This window comes from Hemicordylus capensis, chromosome 2, assembly GCF_027244095.1.
Source record: "Hemicordylus capensis ecotype Gifberg chromosome 2, rHemCap1.1.pri, whole genome shotgun sequence".
Taxonomy (NCBI): Eukaryota; Metazoa; Chordata; class Lepidosauria; order Squamata; family Cordylidae; genus Hemicordylus; species Hemicordylus capensis.
Window position 1 is genome coordinate 405435689 of NC_069658.1, and position 22526 is coordinate 405458214.

General features: G+C 45.4%; 1 protein-coding gene and 1 long non-coding RNA gene across 6 annotated transcripts in view; both read left to right on the top strand.

The window, feature by feature from the left end:
- SDK2 (sidekick cell adhesion molecule 2) overlaps nt 1-22526 on the top strand; it is a 446383-nt gene that overhangs the window by 116378 nt on the left and 307479 nt on the right. The gene's annotated exons all lie outside the window — the stretch shown is intronic.
- Nucleotides 11523-14096, top strand: LOC128344839 (uncharacterized). The gene is made up of 2 exons (XR_008316086.1): nt 11523-11647; nt 12203-14096. It is a non-coding gene; the product is annotated as an uncharacterized LOC128344839 (long non-coding RNA).

Sequence of the window (22526 nt, forward strand, 5' to 3'; positions counted from 1 at the left end):
TCGCCCAGCTGCAGATACGTGGGACTGTGGATATCGGGACCGAAGTAACGAGGTCCGCCTGTGTCTATGTGTATGCATATATACAATGTATTACAACCACGCAGACAATCTCTTTCCCTGTGCTCCATTCCCTTGCTTTTTGTGGATTTTTGCTGCTTTCTTTTCCTTTTCTTTTCTTGCAATGATTTGCTGCTTTGAAGGCAGTGCATACTGGAGTATAGTTGCTTCTGACTTTTTATTTTAAATATTATTTTGTTTGTTTATTACACTTGTATCCTTTTCCCAGTGAACTCAGAGTGGCATACAAGCCCCCCACCTGCCATTTTATCCATACAATAACCTGTAAAGTAGGTTAAGCTAAGGGAGAGTGACTACCTCAAGATTACCTAGTGAGTTTCATGGCTGAGCAGGGATTTGAACCTGGGTCTTCCAAGTCTGAGTAAGATAAATAGTGAATAGCTATCCCACCCAGTGTTCCCTGTAACAGGCATTTCCAGATGTTGTAGACTACAACTCCCATAAGCCTCAGCCAAAGGCCACTGCAGCTGAGGATGCTGGTAGTTGTAGTCAAAAACATCTGGGAATCCCTGTTATAGGGAACACTGATCCCACCATTGATTCTAGTTTCCCAAAACTGTCAGCACAACTGAGACAATTTATTATTCTATAACTTAATTAGTCTTTAAGGTGCCATGAGACTAACGTGGCTACCTTTCTGGATGATTTTGTGTGAGTGTATGCACACACGCTCAATGCCCTGGAAGTATGATCTCCAGATTACTCAATACTTGCCCTTTGCCTAAGGGCAAATTTTATCCTATTGGCAAGGCCGTGTGCTTTTTTCAGAAACAAGTCCAGGATCCTAGAAAGAAATTGTAAATTTGGTCTAAATGAGCATGATTCTAATCCTGATGATTACACTTTAAAAGCTATGATCAGCATCTGCTAAAGGGTTGTGACTTGATCCTAAAGATTTACTTGGAACAAAGTCCTAATAATTGCAAAGGAACTTAATATCTCAAAGTAAGCATGTTTAGAATCACAGCCACAGAAACTAGGCCTGATTTGAAGATTCCAGTGGATAAGGTTTCTGTATCTATCTAGCACAGTGATTTTTCATACTTGATGGGCCAGTTTGGGCAATACTTGTCTGACCACAACAAGCACGTATGAGCGCACACGTCTTGACTGCATGTCCTCGTTGTTGGCTGAACAAGTATGGTCTGAACTGTCCCTAAGCTCCCTTGGCTTCCCCCTTCAATCTGTTCAACTCAATTTCTCCCTTTGACCCCAAGGATTGTTTTCTTTCGCCCCTCCAGTCCACTACTCTCACCAAATTCTACCAAAAAAATCAGTTCCTGCCATCTTCATCATTCTGTTAAGTATGGAGAGACAGAAGACACGTTTATTTGATGCAAGACTTGGATTTGATTATGTTTTTAATGACAACTCTCCCCTTTTGCATGGGCCCTTGACCTTTCCAGTCTTTTAAGTGTGAAGTGCTTAGGATATGTGACTTGCCTCCCATGTTGATTATCTGTTTGCTTGGAGCTAAAGATGTCCGTGAACTGAGTTCATGCATGAACAGGTTCAGTGCAGAGGGAAGTGGCGAGCAGGAGCTTTAAGAAAGAGCTCTACCTGCTTACCTGCTCTCTGACACTCTGTGCAGCTTCCTGCCAGGGCAGCTCATGTCCCAAGTACCAGCACGCACATGATGTCCACACATGCATGGAAGCCATTTGCGTGGTCAGCAACACCATGCTGACCACACAAATGGTGCCCGTGCATGCATGGATGCCATGTGTGTCCTGGTGCTGCATGTGGGTACTTGGGACATGTGCCTGGTTGCATATGAATGGGAGACTTAAAGCACTGTAAGATATTCCCCTCAGGGGATGGAGCCGCTCTGGGAAGAGCAGAAGGTTCCATGTTCCCTCCCTGGCTTCTCCAAGATAAGGCTGAGAGAGATTCCTGCCTGAAACCTTGGAGAAGCCACTGCCAGTCTGGGACCACTTTGAGTAATTTTCCTCAGTATGTCAGAAGAGATCCATGTGAAGAGCTTCAGGCAGGTCTGCGGGAAGAGTGGGTTTTCCCAACCCTTCCTACAGATGATCCCTTACCTGTCTGGGATCTCTCTGGCACGCTGTGCGCTCCTTGCTTGGCCTCTCTGGGGTCGGGTTCAGGGAAGCGCCGCCATGCAACACCCCACCCCCAGAACCCCAATAATGCACCGCACGATATTACTGGGAGCTCCCCCCCCCGAGTGTGCCCATCACAGCTGCAAGCAGCCATAGCAGACACACAATCAATTAGCCCGGTTTTTAGGAGCACTTGTGCCCAAAACCCAGGTTAAGCAGCAGGCTACTTTGCAGGGCTTGCTGCTGCGCCACCACTGCTGGGAGCCATGCAGCTCCCGATGGTTCTCATGCACAGCAAAAACCGGGCTGGGCTTCCCTAGCCTGGTTTTCGTTGCTCGTGAGAATAGCTTTAGTGTTTCTCAACCGTTTGAGAATACAAAGAAAAATGATGGTATTGCTGGACATTCAGACCAAGTTACTCAGTAGTACTTCTCAGGAGTTACTACTTAAGAGACTACTTAATTTCAGTAGGACTTGTGTAAAATATTTTAGTCAGGATGTCAGCCAGTGTGTCTTCTAACCCTCTTTCTTTGTGGAATGCTTTCAAGATCGATTTGGTCACGGAACCACTGCACATTGCTGAGGAGTCTGGGACAGATTCTAGTGCATACCATCAGTTCACATGCTGCTTTGGCCAAGCCTTTAAAAGACTTTCTGTTGCCACATGGGAGCTGATCACATGCCCCTATAACACATCTCTGTGGTTGCATTTTTGAGTAGAAGATTGACCATGGTAAACAAGCTATCAGAGTTTATCCACTGTTACTGACTGATAAGTAGTTATAAAGCCACACAGCATAGAAAATTAGCATTCCTACAACAGCAACAACTCTGTAAAGTGGTTTCCAAATGTGATCCAGGGATTCTTGGAAGCTTAGCAGGAGTTCCTCCATGGGAAAATCAGTGACTGATCACCAGACTAAATTACTCATGAGTAGTCTGACATTAATAGGACAAATGAGTCATGACTAATTTAAATTGGACTACTCATGAGTAATTTAGTCTGGTGGTCAGTCACTGATTTTCCCATGGAGGAACTCCTGCTAAGCTTTCACGAATCCCTGAATCACAGTTTGGAAATCACTTAACAGAGTTGTTGCTGTTGTAGGAATGCTAACATTCTATGCTGTGTGGCTTTATAACTACTTATCTTGGGAACAGGTTGATGATGTCTAGAGATTCTATCTGAAGTGGATTAGAACTTGGTGTCTACCTTTTCTTTGTCATAGGCTTGAAATGGTGATTTAATTTCTCATTCCCGTGTTTTCTGTTCTGTATAATGGGTGTCATATATTTCCTTTCCTGGTTGTGGCATTTTCAGTTAAGCTTTTCAGGGATGAAATGTATCCAGACACCTGACATATTATGAGCATGCCCGTTCCCAGACAAGGTAATACTACTTATTGCAGTTTTCCTGGTTTATGTCACTGCTGTGGACTTCAGCAGAAGCAGGATTTCAGCCAGTAGCTACTGTTAATCTCATTGATGCAGAGGGAAAACATTAGTCATTGAAGAAACATAATTAATACCTGCTCTATATTTTTAAAAATCTGTATAGTCAAATGGTCAAAGTTATAGTCAAAGTTATTTGGCCAGTGCAATGTTTAGACAAATAATAGTCCTGTATTCATAGGGCTGGACTAAAATGTGGCTACATTATAGAAACAGAAATTTCAGCATGGAGCTAGATATGTTGAAGGACATGGTACTGCCGTGGAAAGCCATGCTGTATGCTGAGTTCTTTCCTTCCAGCTCTGTAAGTTGTGAGGCAATTGACCCTATATCTTGATGTTATTATGAAACTGGGCAAGTTCACAGAATGGGTTCTGTGGATTACTGATGCGCATGTGAAAGAGAGAATGACATTTGCCATCTTTATTCTGGTCACCACATCTAAAGAAGGACATTGTAGAACTGGAAACGGTGCAGAAGAGGGCAACCGAGGTGATCAGGCGCCTAGAGCACCTTCCTTATGAGGCAAGACTACAACACCTGGGGCTTTTTAGTTTAGAAAAAACGATGATAGAGGGCAGACATGATAGAGGTCTATAAAAATCATGCATGGTGTGGAGAAAGTTGACAGAGAGAAATTCTTCTCTCTCACACATAACACTAGAACCAGGGGTCATCCCATGAAATTGATTGCCAAGAAGTTTAGGACCAACAAACGGAAGTACTTTTCCACACAATGCATAATCAACTTGTGAAATTCTCTGCCACAAGATGTGAAGACAGCCTACAACCTGGATGGCTTTAAGAGGGATTTGGATAACTTCATGGAGGAGAGGTCTGCCAACAGCTACTAGTTGGAGGCCTATAGGTCACCTCCAGCCTCAGAGGCAGGATGCCTCTGAATACCAGTTGCAAAGCAGTAACAGCAGGAGATAGGGCATGCCCTCAACTCCTGCCTGTAGGCTCCCAGTGGCATCTGGTGGGCCAATGTGTGAAACAGGATGCTGGACTAGATGGGCCATGGGCCTGATCTAGCAGGGCTGTTCTTATGTTCTTAAAGGGTTTCATGTGTGTGATGTCAATATGTGTGCTTATGTAGTAAGAATCATATTGTGTTGGATCAAGTGAAGGAGGCCATCTTCATGATCACGCAGGCAGGAATACTGCGGGGGGAGGCAGGGTACAATTCACCTTTTGCCCAGACAATCTGGAACAACACTTCCAGACAATTCACACTGCTCTGTGCAGCGTGGATCATTTGAGGCCAAGATTCATTTTCCCAGCCTCTAGATATCTCTCAATGTACTGCGCGAGAAGTGCTGGGCATTGGGCTCTAAGCGCCCATCTCTGTGTGGACTTGGGCTGCAAACAGCCCAAACACACGCAATCCTGGTGTCAGGGTTAAGGGCGCACTCACAGGCGTAACTAGGAGGGGCAGGCAGGGCATGTGCCCTGGGTGCCACTTGAGGGGCGCAAAAATGCCCCGACTCCTCTGCCGTGCCTATCATCCCCCAAAATTCTTATCTTAAGATTAAAAGGTTGCCACTGGAACTTCTTGCTACACAACAAAGTGGGAAGCACAAAAGTAAAAGTCAAGTATGCCATCAAGTTTATTTCGACTCCTGGCGACCACAGAGCTACGAGGTTTTCTTTGGTAGAATACAGGAGGGGCTTACCATTGCCTCCTCCCATGCAGTATGAGACGATGCCTTTCAGCATCTTTCTATATCGCTGCTGCCCTATAGTACCAGTGGGGATTCGAACCAGCAACCTTCTGCTTGTTAGACAAGCATTTCCCCGCTGCGCCACTTAAGGTGATTGAACAATACATATATACAGGCATAAAGTTTTGGATACACCTTGTGGTTAAAGCAGTGGTTATGTTCAACATTTATTGCTGTATTCTTCTGTCATACACATTTTCAGAGTTGCATTAGTTATACTCACTCACTCACCCACCCCCTCTTTGGGGCTGTCACCTCATACACATCCCTTGTTGCAAAGCTTTCCCTGCTTGTCGCAACAGACAATGTACAAGCTGTACTCCTACAGTTATTACTGATGTGCCACTTTGCTGTCAGGAAACAACAGAGAGAGGCGGGGCACAGATATTGGTTCAGAGTTGCTCATACATCCAAGTAGCCATCTGTACTGGGGAGGAAAACTAGAAAGGGAGATGGGTGATGTGGGCAGACCGATGAGCTTGCTTGTATAGTCTTGTCACTTCTACTTAGTGTGGTACTTCAAGGCAGATTTCCTTAGGGGCCAACACTTCTCCCACTTTGACACCTATTTGTTCTTCACCCAACTCTTCTACAGCTGTGCTCTCTTTCACATTGTCATCAGCACTCTATCTTTTTGCTGTACCTGTTCTATGTTTTTATCCAAGTTCTTGTTGGACTTTCCCCCCTCAACCTTGCTACTTCTTTCCTTAGCCATCATTGCTGCTGTTTTTGTACTTTTGAAGATGGATGGTGAAGTCCCACGCACTCTCTGATTTTATTAGCCTACTTTCCAGTAGGCTTATAAGATCACTCAGCTTTCTGTGTATGTGTCTGTCCATGATATGACCCCCCATATCAACTTCGCGACACCTGGACCAATATGAACCAAATTGGGTACAGTTGTAGGGACACATAGGGACACATCAACGGCATAGTTTGTTATGATGTCATCCACCCCGATCCAAGATGGTGGTGCATAAACATTTGAGGTGCAAGTGGGCTAACTTGTGAACTGCTTAACCTATTTGACAAATTTGCTACATACACACAGGAATGTGTACAAATTTGTGTACACACACACACACAGGGATGCCCAAATGCCATGGTGTGTGATGATGTCATCCACTCCAATTCAAGATGGCAGCCGCGTGAACTTCTGAGGTGCAAGTGGGCTAATTTGTGGACGGCCTAACCTATTTGAATCAAATTGGGTACAGCTGCAGTGAGTGACACACACAGACACCTCAGTGGCATAGCTTGTGATGATGTCATCCATGCTGATTCAAGATGGTGGACACGTAAACACTTGAGGCACAAGTGGGCTAGCTTGTGAATTGCTTAACCAATTTGAACCAAATTTGCTACAGCCGTAGGGAAACATAGGGATGCCCCAATGGTGTAGTTTGTGACAATGTCATCCAACCCAATTCAAGATGGTGTACACATAAAGCCTTTGAGGCTCAAGTGCACTAACCTGAGGACTAACCAATTTGAACCAAATTTGGTACAGTTGTAGTGAGTGACACACAGGGACACCTCAGTGGTGTAGTTTGTAATGATGTCACCCACCCCAATCCAAGATGGCAGATGCATGAACATTTGAGGTGCAAGTTTTCTAACTTGTGGACCTTGATTTGAACCAAATTTAGTCCAGTTGTAGAGACAGCAAAACTTAGAAAAGTAGGCTGATCAGTTTTTACTAGAACAACTTGTTCACTTCAAATTCCAGTTGATCCCACTCTCCATCTCAGTAAAAGGTAAAGTTGTGCCATTGAGTCGGTGTTGACTCCGGTCGACCACAGAGCCATGTGTGGTTTTCTTTGGTAGAATACAAGAGGGGTTTACCATTGCCATCTCCCTGCACAGTACGAGATGATGTCTTTCAGCATCTTCGTTGCTGTGTTTTTCATTTATTTATTTACCTTGTTCTTATCCATTCACTCCCTCTCTTTCTCTTCAAACTCTCAGTCTGCTTTTTTGTGAACAAGGTCTCCTTCACATTCTCCTTCTCCCGTTTCTACTTCTAATTGCTTTCCTAGTCAGTTTCCTCCTGCTCTTCATCATTGCTTTCTTCATTTATTCATTAAGTCTGTTTCTCTTCTTCTAAGCCAACCACTAGTCTGCTTGCTTGATCCTCTTCCATCTTCTTCATTATGATTTCTTGCTGCTACTACTCCTTTCCTATTGCATGTATTTTTCGTATTTCATTCTCTCCTGGTGCCTAAGCCAACTACTAGTCTTCTTGATCCTCTTCCATCTTCCTCATTATGATTTCTTGCTGCTACTGTTCCTCTCCTATTGCATATATTTTCCGTATTTCATTCTCTCCTGATACCTATACTTCTTCCTGTGTGCGTTTCTCCCATTCGGGGGGGGGGGGAGTTCTGTTGGTTGTCTTCCCTCCCATAATTATTGTCCTGTTTCTTCTTTACCTCTCTCTTTGAAAGTTTTTGAACATCATAATAACTTAATTTTTTCCTGATAATTCAGTGTTGGATCCTTTTCAGTCTGGTATTCCTGTTACTGGCAATTTGTAATGATCTCTTACTTGCTAAATCAATTATCTCTTACTTGCTTGTCAATGTTTGGTTTTTCTTTTGACTGATTTATCTTCAGCTTTTTATACCATTAATCATTCTTTTTACCTCTCTTAGTTATGCTCTTTCAGTTTTGGTGGACACATGCTTTCTTGGTCTAATGCATTTTGAGCATTCTTTTCCCATAGCCAATAATGGTAATTTGTTTTCTTCCCTTTTCCAGCTCTTTGGCTCCTCTCTTGTTTTCCCCTTTATTCAGATTATTGCAAAGACTTGCCATGTCCAATTTGCAACCCCACCCCTCCACCCCACCACTGCAAAAACTGTTTTCTTCTCCCCACCCACCCCCGCTGGCTTGATAGCTTTAATTCTCTTCTTTTCGGTTTGCCTTTCTTAGCATCATATACTTTTCTCTGCAGGGGCGTAACTACCATTAGGCAAGGGGAGGCAGTCGTCTTGGGGCCCCACTGCCTCGAGGGGCCCCCCAGAGGCACATCACATGACTCCCCACCCGCCCATGTTGCACCCCCTATGAATTATGTTGAGTCTCTTGGAGATCGGCAGGAGCAGAGAGTTAAAAAAACTAGATTCAATGTGAACTAGATATTCACCGTATTCATAATGGGGATGTGAGTGTGAGTGCACGATCTATTGTGATGTGTGTTTGTGTATGTTTATCCATGAGGGGTCCATTTTAAAATCTTGTCTCTGGGCCCCCTCCAACCTTGCTACGCCCCTGTTTCTCTGGACTTAATTATTTTGCCTGTTTGTATTTTTCTATATCTCTTTTTGCCCACGTCAGTCCTTTGTTACAACCCCTTCACTGACTCCTGATTGATTGATTGATTAAGTGCCATCAAGTCGGTGTCGACTCTTTAACGACCACATAGATAGATTCTCTCCAGGATGATCTGTCTTCAACTTGGCCTTTAAGGTCTCTCAGTGGTGCATTCATTACTGTCGTAATCAAGTCCATCCACCTTGCCGCTGGTCGCCCTCTTCTTCTTCATTATAGACTTCTCAAGGGAGCTGGGTTTTCACATAATGTGTCCAAATTATGATAGTTTGAGCCTGGTCATTTGTGCTTCGAGTGAAAATTCTGGATTGATTTGTTCTATGATCCATTTGTTTCTTTTCCTGGCTGTCCATGGTATCCTCAAAAGTCTTCTCCAGCACCAGAGTTCAAAAGTATCAATACTTTTTCTATCTTGTTTCTTCGAAGTTCAGCTTTCGCATCTATAGAGTGTGAGGGGGGAAACCATTATCAAAATGATTCTAATCTTTCTAGGTGCAGACACGTCATGGCATCTAAATATCCTTTCCAAGGCCTTCATTGCAAACTTATCAAGTGCTAGTCTGCGGCAGCGTATTTCTTGACTGCGGAGAGGAGAGCTGGTCTTGTGGTAGCAAGCATGACTTGTCCCCATAGCTAAGCATGGTCTGCCCTGGTTGCATCTGAATGGGAGACTTGATGTGTGAGCACTGCAAGATATTCCCCTCAGGGGATGAAGCCGCTCTGGGAAGAGCAGAAGGTTTCAAGTTCCCTCCCTGGCTTCTCCAAGATAGGGCTGAGAGAGATTCCTGCCTGCAACCTTGGAGAAGCCGCTGCCAGTCTGTGAAGACAATGCTGATCTAGATAGACCAATGGTCTGACTCTGTATATGGCAGTTTCCTATGTTCCTATGTTCCTATGCTGGATCCTTTACTGTTGATGGTCGATCCTATAAGGGAGAAGCTATCCACCACTTCAGTGTCTTCATTGTCAATTCTGAGGCTGGTTGCTGTACCGGTTGTTATTAGTTTAGTCTTCTTGACATTTAGTTGTAGTCCCATTTTTTCACTGTGCTTCTTGACTTTCATTACTAGAGCTTGCAGATCATCTGCAGTCTCAACTATCAGAGTGGAGTCGTCAGCGTAGCGCAGGTTATTGATGTTTCTTCCTCCAACTTTAAAACCATGTTCATCTTCTTCCAATCCAGTCTTCACTGACTCCTGCTTCCTATCAAATGCAGTTTAAGTTGCTACTTCTAAATCTCTTCATTGCTTGTCTCCTTATCTTATCTGCTGATACTCTTCTCTTGTCTAAGCCTCAGGTTACTTCTTCTATTTCATGTCTCCATCCACTTTCTCTTTCTCCCTCCTCACAAGTGTTTAAACAGTTTCTGAAACCATCTCTTCTCCTGAGCCTTTAACCTCTGATCTCTGCCTCTCCTCTGCTTTCCTTTTGTGTCCCTTCGCTTTTCCTAAACAACTTGTCTTTTTTATTTTAAGCTTGCAGGCAGGGTTTGTCCTTTTTAAATTAACTTTTCTACTGTGCCTAGTATTTTAGGCACTTTAATGTTCTGAATTGGTTCCAGCACCAGTTGCCCTCAACGAGTCCCTCTGCTGCTGCCCCTACAGGTCCCCAGTGGTATTGCCACTATGGAACTGGTGATAGGAAGATCACATGAGTGGGGTGGTTTAAATTAGGAGTCCTGCCATTCAAAGGGAGCAAGGTAGAATGTTTTTAAGGCCCCTTTACATTTTTCTCTGACATTCTCTTGACTAAGATAATCTGCCTCTTTGAGCTTCCTTTAATCAAAATTCAGACTTCATTATTTGTTGCAAATTCCTGTATAGGAGGTGAGCAGAGGGGTTTTTGGTTTTTTTGCATCGGGTCTCCCTGAGACCACACTCCCATTTAACCTGAACTCCTGAGTCATTGTGAGACAGTGGTAATTATCAGCTGCCATGTGGCTAGAAGTTCCAAACAGCCAGCTTTCCTTGACATTGGAAGTGCACAGGTTAAATTTCTATGCATGAGCATGATAAGTGGTTTTGTGATTGAACCCTCTGAAGGAGCCCCTAAAGGACTATTGGAATTATATAGTTCTTAAAAGGTAGCATCAAGAACTACCTCAGCTATGAAAAACTACTGGATCAGATCCCTGCTCTCCTACTGTGGTGTTTTGAGTCCTCATAGGTGCTAGAGGAAGTTCTGTACCTTAAAAGGCAATGACATAATAAGTAAACACGTAGCATTTCTGTGGGTACCAAGCATTATTTCAGTAATCCTACCAATGCCCAGATAAGGTAAAGGTTAAGTGTGCTGTTGAGTCAGTGTTGACTCCTGGCAACCACAGAGCCCTGTGGCTTTCTTTGACAGAACACAGGAGGGGTTTACCATTGCCTCCTCCCCCTCAGCATCTTCCTATATCACTGCTGCCCAATATAGGTGTTTCCCTTAGTTTGGGAAACATACCAACGGGGATTCAAACCAGCAACCTCTGGCTTGCTAGTCAGGTCATTTCCCCACTCCTCTATTAGGTGGCTTCCCAAATAAGGTAGGTGTGTATTATTATTCTCACATTGCAGATAGGGGTTTGAGGCTTGCTGAGAGATAGTCACTTGCTTAACCCCTCCTAGTGATTTCAAAGCTGAGATGAGATTTATACCAAAGACTTCCTGGCTCACAACCTGCATTGTTAACCACTACACTGTTTGAGAAGCCAAACAAGCAAAGTGGCAGACAACATGACAACTGGGATGCGTGCAGATTGCTGCATGTTTGAGGAAACAAAGCCTGTAACAATTCCTACAGGTGCATGCATTTGAACTCCATTTGTGACAGGTGTGCATGATGGGAACATTCTCATCTGCCCACAGAAGCTGACAGGCAAGCCGGGTGGGGGGGAGTTCTTGTAACCTATTGAAATCCACACGCAGGTTGGGAAATATAAAACCCACTTGCTCATTCTGTACTCTTTAAATAATGCAAAAATGTTAGGGCCATCCGCTGAAGCTGCGTCTAAACGAGGTAAATGGCTGAGAAATGGAACACGTCTTTGGGGAGATGATTCTGGGACTGTTTTTTGATCTCACTCTTTTTTCAAAAGAAAAACCCTGTGTCTGTGTCAGTTGAGTTTGTTTGAAACATAAACACTCTTGTCCAGATATGAGCTGGGATGTTTATTTCCTTCCTTTCTATTATCTGACCCAAATTGTGAGGAATTGGGGTAGGGGAAATTAAATTTCACGCCCTGGTGGACCAAGATACCAAACTCCCGCAACGTACGTTTGGAGGAGATAAGATTTGATTAAGAAAGGCTGCTATTAATTTGTGGCAAGTACACTTACTATAACAGAGAGCTTACTTTTAATTAATAGCCAGAAGGAATTTTAAACTCCCAGTCTCAGCGGGGGGACAGATAGAAGAAGGGGAAGACGAATGTGATCGGAACAAAGTGAGTTACAAAGATTAATAGGCGTGCCCACAATTATCTGCTATAGACAAAAAGGAAAGAACAGAAGGAGCAGGGGGAGGGCGTTGTTTGCCAGTTGCTTTTTAATTGGCCTTTTTGTCCCATTTTAGAGTGAGATGGGGAAGAAGAGCTGCTGATGGCAAATTCACCTGGGAGTGGATGTTGAGCCCAGATGCTTCTCAATCTTGCCCATCCCCTTCAATGGAAAAAGGGCTTCTGAACAGCGCCAGTCATGGACAAATCCCAACATCTGCATTCAGTCATTTTGAAACTGAGGTTCAAGCTGATGAGCCTGCCAGGCTGCAGAGATCCCACAAGGCAGGGAAACCTCTTTCAGAAAAGTTCTCCACAGCCTGCACAAAATGTTTCAATTTGGGGAATACTTTGGTTATCTTGCCTATTATTGTTAAAGAAGCGGAATACAGTCACTTTATTGTAACTTTAGTCCTATGGCTGGAGGAACACCAGGCTCCACCAGCCTAACTGTTCACCTGCTATCAGTTTTTTCTTCTGTTCCTCCTCTCTTCTTCCCAATTCCCTCCACAGCCTTCTAATTATGAATCTGCCACAGCTGCCACTCCAGCAGATTCCTGCTCCAACAGTGTTCCATAGGGCTCTTGGTAAGGGACTATGTTCATAATGAAACATTGTATGAAAGAAGGGCTTTCAGGGGCCTCAAAACTTTTATCAACACCATCCCTCACACACACACACACACACACACACACACACACACACACACTTCTTGTCTTGTCTTTTTGCTGCCCCACATTTTTAAAAGTGCCTCCTTGCTGTTTACATAATCTATTCTTAGCCAACTGAGGGTCATATATGGCATTATCAAATAGATATAACCTATGTCACATAGGAAATGTTGTCCTCACTCAGAGTGGATTTCACCACATTGGCAGCCGCACAAATCACCACTTCCTTTGGAGGGAAGTGTTTGCCAAAAGTATCCCATTTTGGCTAAGCTCTATTTCTTAGATTTCCTCACGACTCCTCGCCCCACCAAAACACACAAACACACACACACACACACAAACACCAGTCAAGCTGTCTTCTTAGCTGTGTCTTTTCTTTCAGTGTGTAGGTAAATGTTCTGGTAATAAATTCAGAGATATGGAGTCCTAAATGAGCTTTCTCTCTAGTAAGTGTTGGGACAAAAACTACTAACCAGTTCCCATCTGGTTGGCTGTGTAGCTGCGATGAGGCAAGGAGGACAGAAAGGTTAATTCACCAGCAGGTCTCTGTCTTGTAAATGCCTCCTTTTGCATTAGTCTCCTGCTTTCTGATCTGTAAGCTTAATGGGATCATGTAGCTTTGGGCACCCTGACTGAACTGTGTAGATCTAGTGAATGTAGTACTCTCTTCCTCCTGTTAAAAACAGCTGATGGCTGTAAGTTGGAGTCCTTGTGGAAACGGAGCTTTCATATCATATGCTTCCATCTCAGTTTCTGTTGTCCACATTTTCACTTACAGTATGTAAGACTTGCTTAAATCCTAGCAATCACAGAACACTGCTTTGTGGCAAACACATCAACTCATCGTTTATAGTCCATGCAATGCTTGTTGACTTCTTAAGCCTACTGATTTCAGTGGGGTTTAATCCCATGGAAGTAGACATCCAATTGCAGCCTTAGAGTTCAACTTGATGGGAAATATGACACTGAGTTTCCATTGTTTAATTAAAACAAATAGCTGTGGGAGATATCCAGATCAGGACTATGTGGAAGTGTCACACACACACACACACACACACACACACACACACACACACACACACACCAGTCATTTTGTGATGAGATTCACCACCCGGAAGGAGCTTTCTGTATGAGTGTAAATAGCTGCTTCTCTCCTGGGACAAATAGCAGCATCAGCAGGGGCAGTTTTTGTTTGGAAAAGGGTGCCAGAGGAAACTCTCCAACTTTGTGCTGCACTCTGGATCAGGGGCATATGTAACACAACTGCGGTATAACAAAATTAAAGATGGCAATGCAATGACTGACTTCTCATTACATCTTCTGTGATCCTTAACCTGTTGTTGCAAATTATGCTTAGCAATTGACTTTTGCATTTCCTGTATAAACACCTCAGATGAAAAAGTGACATTGATTAGAATGCATGTTCTGCATAAAAATAACTACTTTCTATCTTTTATTAACAAATATTTTCTATATCTATCTATCGATCGATCGATCGATCGATCGATCGATCTATCTATCTGCTAGCGTTCCCTTAACTTCATTTTGTTGATCATGTGCAGCCGTGGTGGGCATACTCAGGGAGGGGGGGAATCCCAGTAATGCACCGTGCACTCAATCACGCAGTACATTATTGGGGCTCTGGGGGGCGAGGCGATCCCCGGACCTGTTGGGCAAGCTGCAGCCTTAGCAGCCGCTTGTCTGGGAAGGTGATCCACCCACCTAGGGACTGCCAGCTGATTGTTTGCGGGGAAGGTAAGCTTAACCCTCCTTCTCTGCAGACAGCCCGTGAGCTCTTCTCACTGATCGTGAGGAGAGCTCCACTGTCTTCCAGTGGCCATTACAAACTCCTATCCAAGCACTCTTGACTATTGTTGCCTGAGTTCTTTTTGCTATGCCCTTCGGACTGTCTTCCTGGCTGAGTGGGGATTTTGAAGCCATCTCTTCCCAATCATAGAATGTAGGACTATGATTGGTAAGATGTGGTTTTAAATCTCCACTCAGGCATGAAGCTCTCTGAGGTTCCCTGGGCCAGTTGCTGCCTCTCAGCCTAACCTACCTTACAAGCTTGTTGTGAAAATAAAATGAAGGAAATAGTGAGGCTCTACAGACAATCTGTGTGCAGAGCCTGGGAGGGTTCTGTGGGGAGAGCAGGCTTAGCCTGTTCTTCCCCACAGACAAGCAGTTGCTTGTTGCTGGGCAGCTGGATCGGCCGCCCACATGACTACCAGCTCCATCACGGAGCCGGTAGGGGCTGCAGGGATCGGGGGCCACTCAGCCCCCAGAAGTCCCAGGGCATCCTGAGGAGACCCCCAGGACCAGGAGGCTTGTTTCAGCCTCCCAGCAGGGGTTTCCTTGTGTGTCGCCACGGTGGCACATAACCAGAAAACCCGGGTTAGTGGAGCACTCACTCTGCTAAACTGGGTTAAGAGGAGGGCTTCTTTGGCAGACCAGCCTCCAGAGAACCACCAGGCTCAGCCGCGGGCCCAGTGGTTCTCATGTTGGGGGGAAACCAGGCTGGCTCCTGGTTTCCGCCCAATGTGAGAACAGCCTCATTGTGTTTGCCACCCTGAGCTCCACAAAGAAATTAAATGTGATATATATTTTTTAAAGGGGGTTTCATCCATACATCCCAATTCTTCTCTTCTCACAAGCGATGCATACTTTGTTGATCTGCTGTAGTATGTTATGTGAGGGAATTAAGAAGGATTTCCATCCCTTGGAAGTTTTTAAAACTTGTTGGCTACACATCCATCAGAGATAGTTCAGATACAACTGTTTCCCCTTTAGATGATCAGACCAGGTCCCAGCCAAGTGTGGTGCGAGGATTTCAATGAGCAACCAACTACTGTAGTGCCTGCAGACCTGTGGGCTACTTTCTAAGCAAAGAACTGCACACAGTGGGGTATGGGACTTTCCTAACAACAAGGCAAAAGAGTGGGGAGATAGACCCCTGTTTCTCCACTCTTCCCACTGTTTCCTTTCTGAGCCCATTTTCATTCACTAAGGCAGAGGTCTATTTGGGGCAGGTGATGTGGGGGCAGGGGTCCTTGCTGGTGAGTTTGCTTGATGTATAGTAAGTTGTTGCTGTGCTCCGAGGACTATGCTTGTTTGGAGTCTTACTGAGGTCACACACACAACCACAAATGCTGGTGTGGAGTGGCAGAAGTCTCGCCAGGGAGGCAGGCTCCTTCCTGCCTTCCCGCACATGATTTATATTTGCTCACAGGCTCTGCCGCTCGTATGGCACACAAACCGCGACACAGCAAGCAGCAGAACAGGGAACTGGAGGAGAAAGTCCTCCGGCATCCCTCAGTGCACTGCACCAGGAGCATGGTGCGTTGAGGGATCCTTCCACAGTTGGGCGCTCTTGTTGCGCGGCTCTGTGTGTGTGCGCGGGGTGAGTGCAGGCCGAGCACACACACACACAACCCTGGCACTGGGATTAAGGGCGCAGTCACACCTTTGACTCTGGTGGGGTTAAAAGGCGAGTTAGGTGGGGCGGCAGCACCAGGATCGGCCTCAGTCCTGGAGCTCCAGACGAGAAGCCTAACCCAGGCTGGGCTGCCCTAGCCTGGGTTAGGCTGCTCGTAAGCCTCCCTGTGCGAGTTAATTCCATATATTACGGAATCCACATGGCATCAGCCCAGAATGCTTTTGCTAACACGTACACCACATATATAACTTTTTAAATTTTATTTTATTTTTACATTTCTATCCCGCTCTTCCTCCAAGGAGCCCAGAGCAGTGCACATGGTTAGGTTTAGTCCCACAACCAACCTGTGAGTTAGGTAGGCTGAGAGAGAAGTCATTGGCCCCGAGTCAACCGGTGGGTTTCATGGCTTAATGGGGATTTGGACTTGGGTCTCCCTGGTCTTAGTCCAGCACTCTAACCACTCTGAGAAAGATCAGCCCTCAAGTCTGCCTGTAAATTATGCCTTCTAACCTGAGAGCCTTTCCCCCTAATTTTAAATCCCTGGAGGTGGAGGGGCATGGTCACTCTATGGCAGGCCTGCTCAACTTAGGCCCCCACAGCTGTTTTTGAACCACAGCTCCCATAATCCCCAGCCACAGCGGCCAATAGCCAGGGGTTATGGGAATCGTAGGCCAGCATCTGCAGGAGGGCCGAAGTTGAGCAGCCCTGCTCTATAGTGAGGGAAATACACTCTGGATGTAGTCAGAGGTACTGTGTGAGGACTCTGTCTGTGTTGCCAGGTTATCAGGATGGAATGCAGTTTCCAGGGTGAAATCCTGGTTCTTCTCTCTCCCCCTCACATTGTTTTGCCCTTGCATTTAGCTTCATGGGTCTTTTGGTCCTACCACCTTAAACAGAATTGGTCATTTCTGTAGTGAAGGCAGAGAAAGCCTTGTCCTTGAATGGTAGAGGACACTGGGATGTGAGATAAGGGTGATGATGCCAGTGTATTTGTTCTTTTAAAAATGGATTGCAAAATGAGGACCCTGCAAACATCCTTCAAATTTACAGCCAGGGCCCTGTCCTCAAGCTGCTTCCCACTACCGCCCAAGGTCAGTCATCCATCATTCTCTCCGTGCTGGTTATGAAAGTGTTGACACCTGCCTTTCAAGCCCATCTATCCAATGGAAGAGTGAGAGCCCATTGTCCCCTCCCATAACTGCATATTTCAGAAGCCCTGACCTTTCTTCTGTCTTTCCCCCCATTGCTGCTGGTAATTAGAAAGCTTTGTTCCTGTTAGTGCTTCAGGGAAAGCGTGTCACCTGATGAAAAGTCAAAATCTACATCTCAATAGAGATCCCTTCCCAAGTGTTTCTGATAGTCACAGGCCCGTCACTGATGCTCATATGGAGGCCTAGGCTGGGAATGAAACCTTATCACCTTATAAGGCAGGCAAGGCCTTTCTCTTTTATTTCCACATTCTTCTGGCATTAAAGAGAAGGCAAATAAATTATCCAGACTCTGTCCATACAATTCACTTGATCTATCATGCTGTTTGGAATAAATTCAAAAGGGTGCCATAGGGTGAGGGACAGGGAAATGATATTGCCATCAGTGCACATGAGGCTTCACTGTGTCACATAAGCAAAATAGAGGCTCCTGCCCCAAGGAGCTTACAATCTGAATTTAAAAACAGGGAGGGGGAGGAGCATAGATAACAAGGTATGAATGCGAGCAAAGGAAGCTCTGGACAGGTTTAGACAACCCTTAAACACTAAGCAGGGAAGCAGGAGAAAACAGCCAGTTCTCAGTGAGGAGATGCTCCTGTTGCTTCTGCCTCCTCTGAGTTATCTGAACCTGGCAATGTTGGGTGGATAGTATTGGGTTCCCTCTGCCACTCAACATTCTCCATTCAATTTCCAATGCTGGGCGAATACTGGATGGTAAAGAGAACCCAACACTGTCCGCCTTGCACTGGCAGGTCTGGATGACACAGAGAGAAGATTAGTATGAATGCAGAAACCGTGAATAATGAAACCTTAACTCTATGGGGATTGGGGGGTTAGGTTCGGGGGGGGGGGCTGAAAAATGCCTTAAAGGCTGGGAGAAATAGGAGTAGAACTGCACAGTAACTTTCTCTCCAGGGCTTCAAGGGTCCAGAAATGCCCCTGAAAACCCACAAATCAGCTGAATTTTGAGCAGAAAAAGTGTTCTTTTTTAAAGAGCCTCAGAATTGCTCCGATCTCTAAAATGGCAGCTGGAAGTGACACTGGAAGTCATTTCTGGCCACTTCGCAACCGCGAATAGGTTAATTTTAGCTCGTTTTCACACCACAGATAACAAAACTGGGTTGCAAGGACCTGTCCGTGGCATGGATATGTGAAACTGCAGTTCCCAGAAGTGCGGGTGATGACAGCCACAAGTTGTTTAAGTTGTTACTATGGTATATATTTGGACACTGGTTTTTTCACCACTGGAGGAGGTGGAAATAATTGGAGATGTCCTGGATATTACAGATTGAAGCTATTTCCGCAACCTGGAGAGATCAGGCTAAGGGAGCCTAGCCCAAATTCTCCTGGTTGTCTGCTGCCACAGGAGCCACGCAGCTCCTGGCAGCAAATTACCAAAATTACCCCTCCCCTTAAACAAGGTTAGCGGAGCAAGTGCTCTGCTAACCCTGTTTAGTTGATCGTATGCTGCCATGGCACAGCTCCACGCCATGGCAACGCATGAGGTGACTCCTGCTGGGAGGCGAAAACAAGCCTCCCAGCCCCGGGGGTCTCTCCAGAATGCCCCACGTGCTTGCTGCCTGCCCATGTGCGGGGAGAGTGGGCTAAGCCCGCTGTCCCGTTTAAGAGCCTACCCGTAGAATCCATCCTATGCTTCCAAGCACAGGGCTGGCAGCAATGATATCTGCAGGCTGCAGGGCAGGAGGGTGTTCCTCATCCAGACTGAGACAGAATCGGCTCCAACTGTTATTCTCAGAGGTATCAAAAGGGAGGCCCAATGCTGTCAGGGACAACAATGTTCCAAGACACTGCCTCCATCCTCCTGGTGTTCCGGTTCCTGCTCTTGCTACTCCTCAAGGGCTACAATGGCTGTGGGGTAAATATGCCCTCACCCTGTAGAAATGAGTTGCCAAGCACAGACCTGTCAATACCAGATGTTTACATCTCATGGGGACAGGACTCTCCTCACATGGGCCAAGATGGAATTGCATCCTGCCTCCATTGTTCTCTGCAGCAGCTTTATTAACATTTTTGGCAACCAACCAATATGCCATTTATGACAGTGAGTGACCTTCCAGTTCCTTTCTATCATGAGACGTTAAATAGTTGCCACTCTACATGCCTAAGCCATTGTTTTTCAACCTGTTTGAGTGCTAGGGCTTGAAACAATACATGCTATGGCCTGGTAACAATGTTTTTTCTCTCACATGCACATCAAAACATTGAGGATTTGAAAATAAAATTCTTCTATCTAAAAAGCCTTATTTTAATCATTACTTTCAGTGTTTTGATTTCCATGAAACGCAGAATTCTATGAAATCTGACATCTGAAGAGAAGGGAAGGATAAGACCAAGGGGAAAAACTGGGAATCCATGGGGCATTCTACTTCAACAAATGAAAATCTGCACTGCTGTCAGTCTGACAATGGCATGTGTGCCTGATGTTCAGGCTCAGTTGCTGGCAACACGTTGGATCAGATGAGTCCCTGCCCACCAGCTCAGAAGCAGCCCATCCACTTCTGATATCAGTTCCTTTCTTTCTTTTTTAAGCAACTCTGTTCTTAAAAAGGGGTTAGGAGTGTGATGTGACAAAGGTGTCAGAGTACAGCTCCAGTGATGAATGGTTAGATTTGCTTTGTTTGGGGGACTAGTCTGAAGCAGTCTGAGCCCCAGGATGAGGTCTTGGGCTGGTGGCTGAGAAACTGTGTTCTGTCCAAACATGTATTGCTGGGACACTAAAATTATCCTGTTCACAAAGAAACGAGAAGGCAGCTCATTACCTCTGGGTTTTTGTTCCGTGTTCCTTTGCAGATTCCTATAGGCAGCTTCTTCAGTATTTCTTGGGAGGGCGATCTATTGCCACAAGTTGATAACGGGATCAGCCCTCTCATGAATCGGGGTGAAGAGGACTGCTTCAGATGGTAGGTTGTGGGCCAGATCTCAGGGGCAGCACAGCATTTCCACCCTGGCCCCTATCACTGATGGCTTGCAAAAGAAGGAAGTTGAGATGTAACCGCTTTGCTTTTCCTCTTCCCTTCTCAATAGAAAAGGAAGGAAAGGGATGAGATTTGAAAGAAGGGATGAAAGGAGGAGTGATTTCAGTAGCGGGGAAAGGAGAATAGGTGGGAGTGCTGCTTGATACCCTACTTGAAGCAGCAAGATGTCATGGGTAGAGGTGTGCACAAACCAGAAATCACACAAACCTGTCCCTGAACCGGTTACCTCAAACCAATCGGCTGGTCCAGTCCATTTGACCAAACCAATTTGGTGGTTTGAGGGGCTATACTTGTAAAGGGGAATCTGATGAAGATTCCTCTTTACAAGCACAGGAGTGGGGGAATCCTCTAAAGCAGGGATTCTCAAAGTTGGGTCCCCAGATGTTATTGGACTTCAACTCCCATAATTCCCAACCAAAGGCCACTGGGACTGGGGATTATGGAAGCTGAAGTCCAATAACATCTGGGGACCCAATGTTGAGAATCCCTGCTCTAAAGGGCAACTGGGGTGGGGGTGAGGCAGTGAAAAAAGTAGTCTACAATTCTTACCAGCCTAGCCCAGCTGCTGGCATACTGCTCATCCCCTTGGCGCAGCCCAAGTTTGCGGCAATCTCTCTTCTTTTTTCCCCTTCCAAATTCAATTTTTATTGATTTTAACAATAATAATATTATCATTCATAACAAGCAGAATAAACAAAAATGGACTTCCCGCACACCTCTCTACACGGCAATCTCTCTTCAGGAAGCTGCCCACACAGCAGTGATGTGGTTCCGGCCTCCTGAACTGATTCACTCTCTAAGGTGGGGGGGCGGGAATATCCCTTATACATTTGCTTATTGTTCTCATGCCTTTGTCCTTTATCCCCGTACCCTAGCCTCATGAATAAAAATTACAGAACTGCAATGGGTCCAGTTGGTTTATCAGGTCCAACCACCTCTCCCTTCCCCTTAAACAATGGGTCTCTTATACCTAAAAGTATAATTGACAGATGGCTGTGCACTAACCAAGTGCTTCTGTGTAGAGGTACTGAAAGGGAACATCTAGATCTGGATAAAGCGAATATAGCACTTGTCAGTTTCTCTGTGTGTTGTGTTGGTGCCTTTCATCTTTACCTTAAGCGTACCTCTGACTCATGGTTCCCAAAATATTATAGGCTAGGACTTCCTCACTATCTCAGTAGATGTACTCATCTAGCGTCATCACCCAGACTCTGTAATTCTCCCAACCTACAAAAAGGTCAGGAGGGAAAATTGGTTTGGTGGCTAAAGAACATGAACTGTAAATAGAAAAATGGGGGTGGCGGGGAAAAGAGGGTGTGCAGTGGGTCAGGGCTCTGGACACCTCATTTATTTACCTGGATAATTGATGACCTCATAATTCAGGAGTGTTGGAGTGGAGCGGTGCCCTGAGCAAGCTTTGAAAGGTCATCAATAATGGTGCCGCGATAAACGATGTCAGCCCCATTGTGCCTTCCATTCTGTGCAAGAGAACTGGGTGATAAATGAGCTTTGCAGGGAGGACAGGCCAAGCTGGCCAAGATCAAAGTGAAGGGGAACGTTCTCACATGGCAGGCCCTGGTCTCTGAGCAGGTGTAGTGTAGAGGTCGGGGAACAGCTATTGGCTTGTAAAACATGCTCCTGGCAGGGAAAGATAGAGGAAAGTGAGGTTTGAAAGCAGGAGCAGAGGAAAGCCCAGAACCCCCACCAAAAGATAGCTTTAATCAGCAGAAATGTACTCGGTAGAAGGAGAAACAACCAGGTCAAAGCCGCTGGACTGGTGATCATATCTGAAGAGCAATGAGAACATCCCCCTTAAAACTGCTAGGCCCCTAACTCTGATCCACCACTGCTAGTGTGGCGACTGTGCAAACGTAAGTAGTAATAGTAGAGAGAGGATGAGGCTTGTTGTGAAGGGAAAAGCCTACTGACTCCTGTCCTAATTGGGCCACTTGCCCATGTCCCATGCAAATCAATGTAATGGTGAAATTGGCTATGCCACTTAGCAAACTTAGTGGGAGGGAAAGGTGGCCTTTCAATGTCTTTTTTCTTTTCTTTTTAAAGGATCACAGGTGTGGATAAACAAACACTTA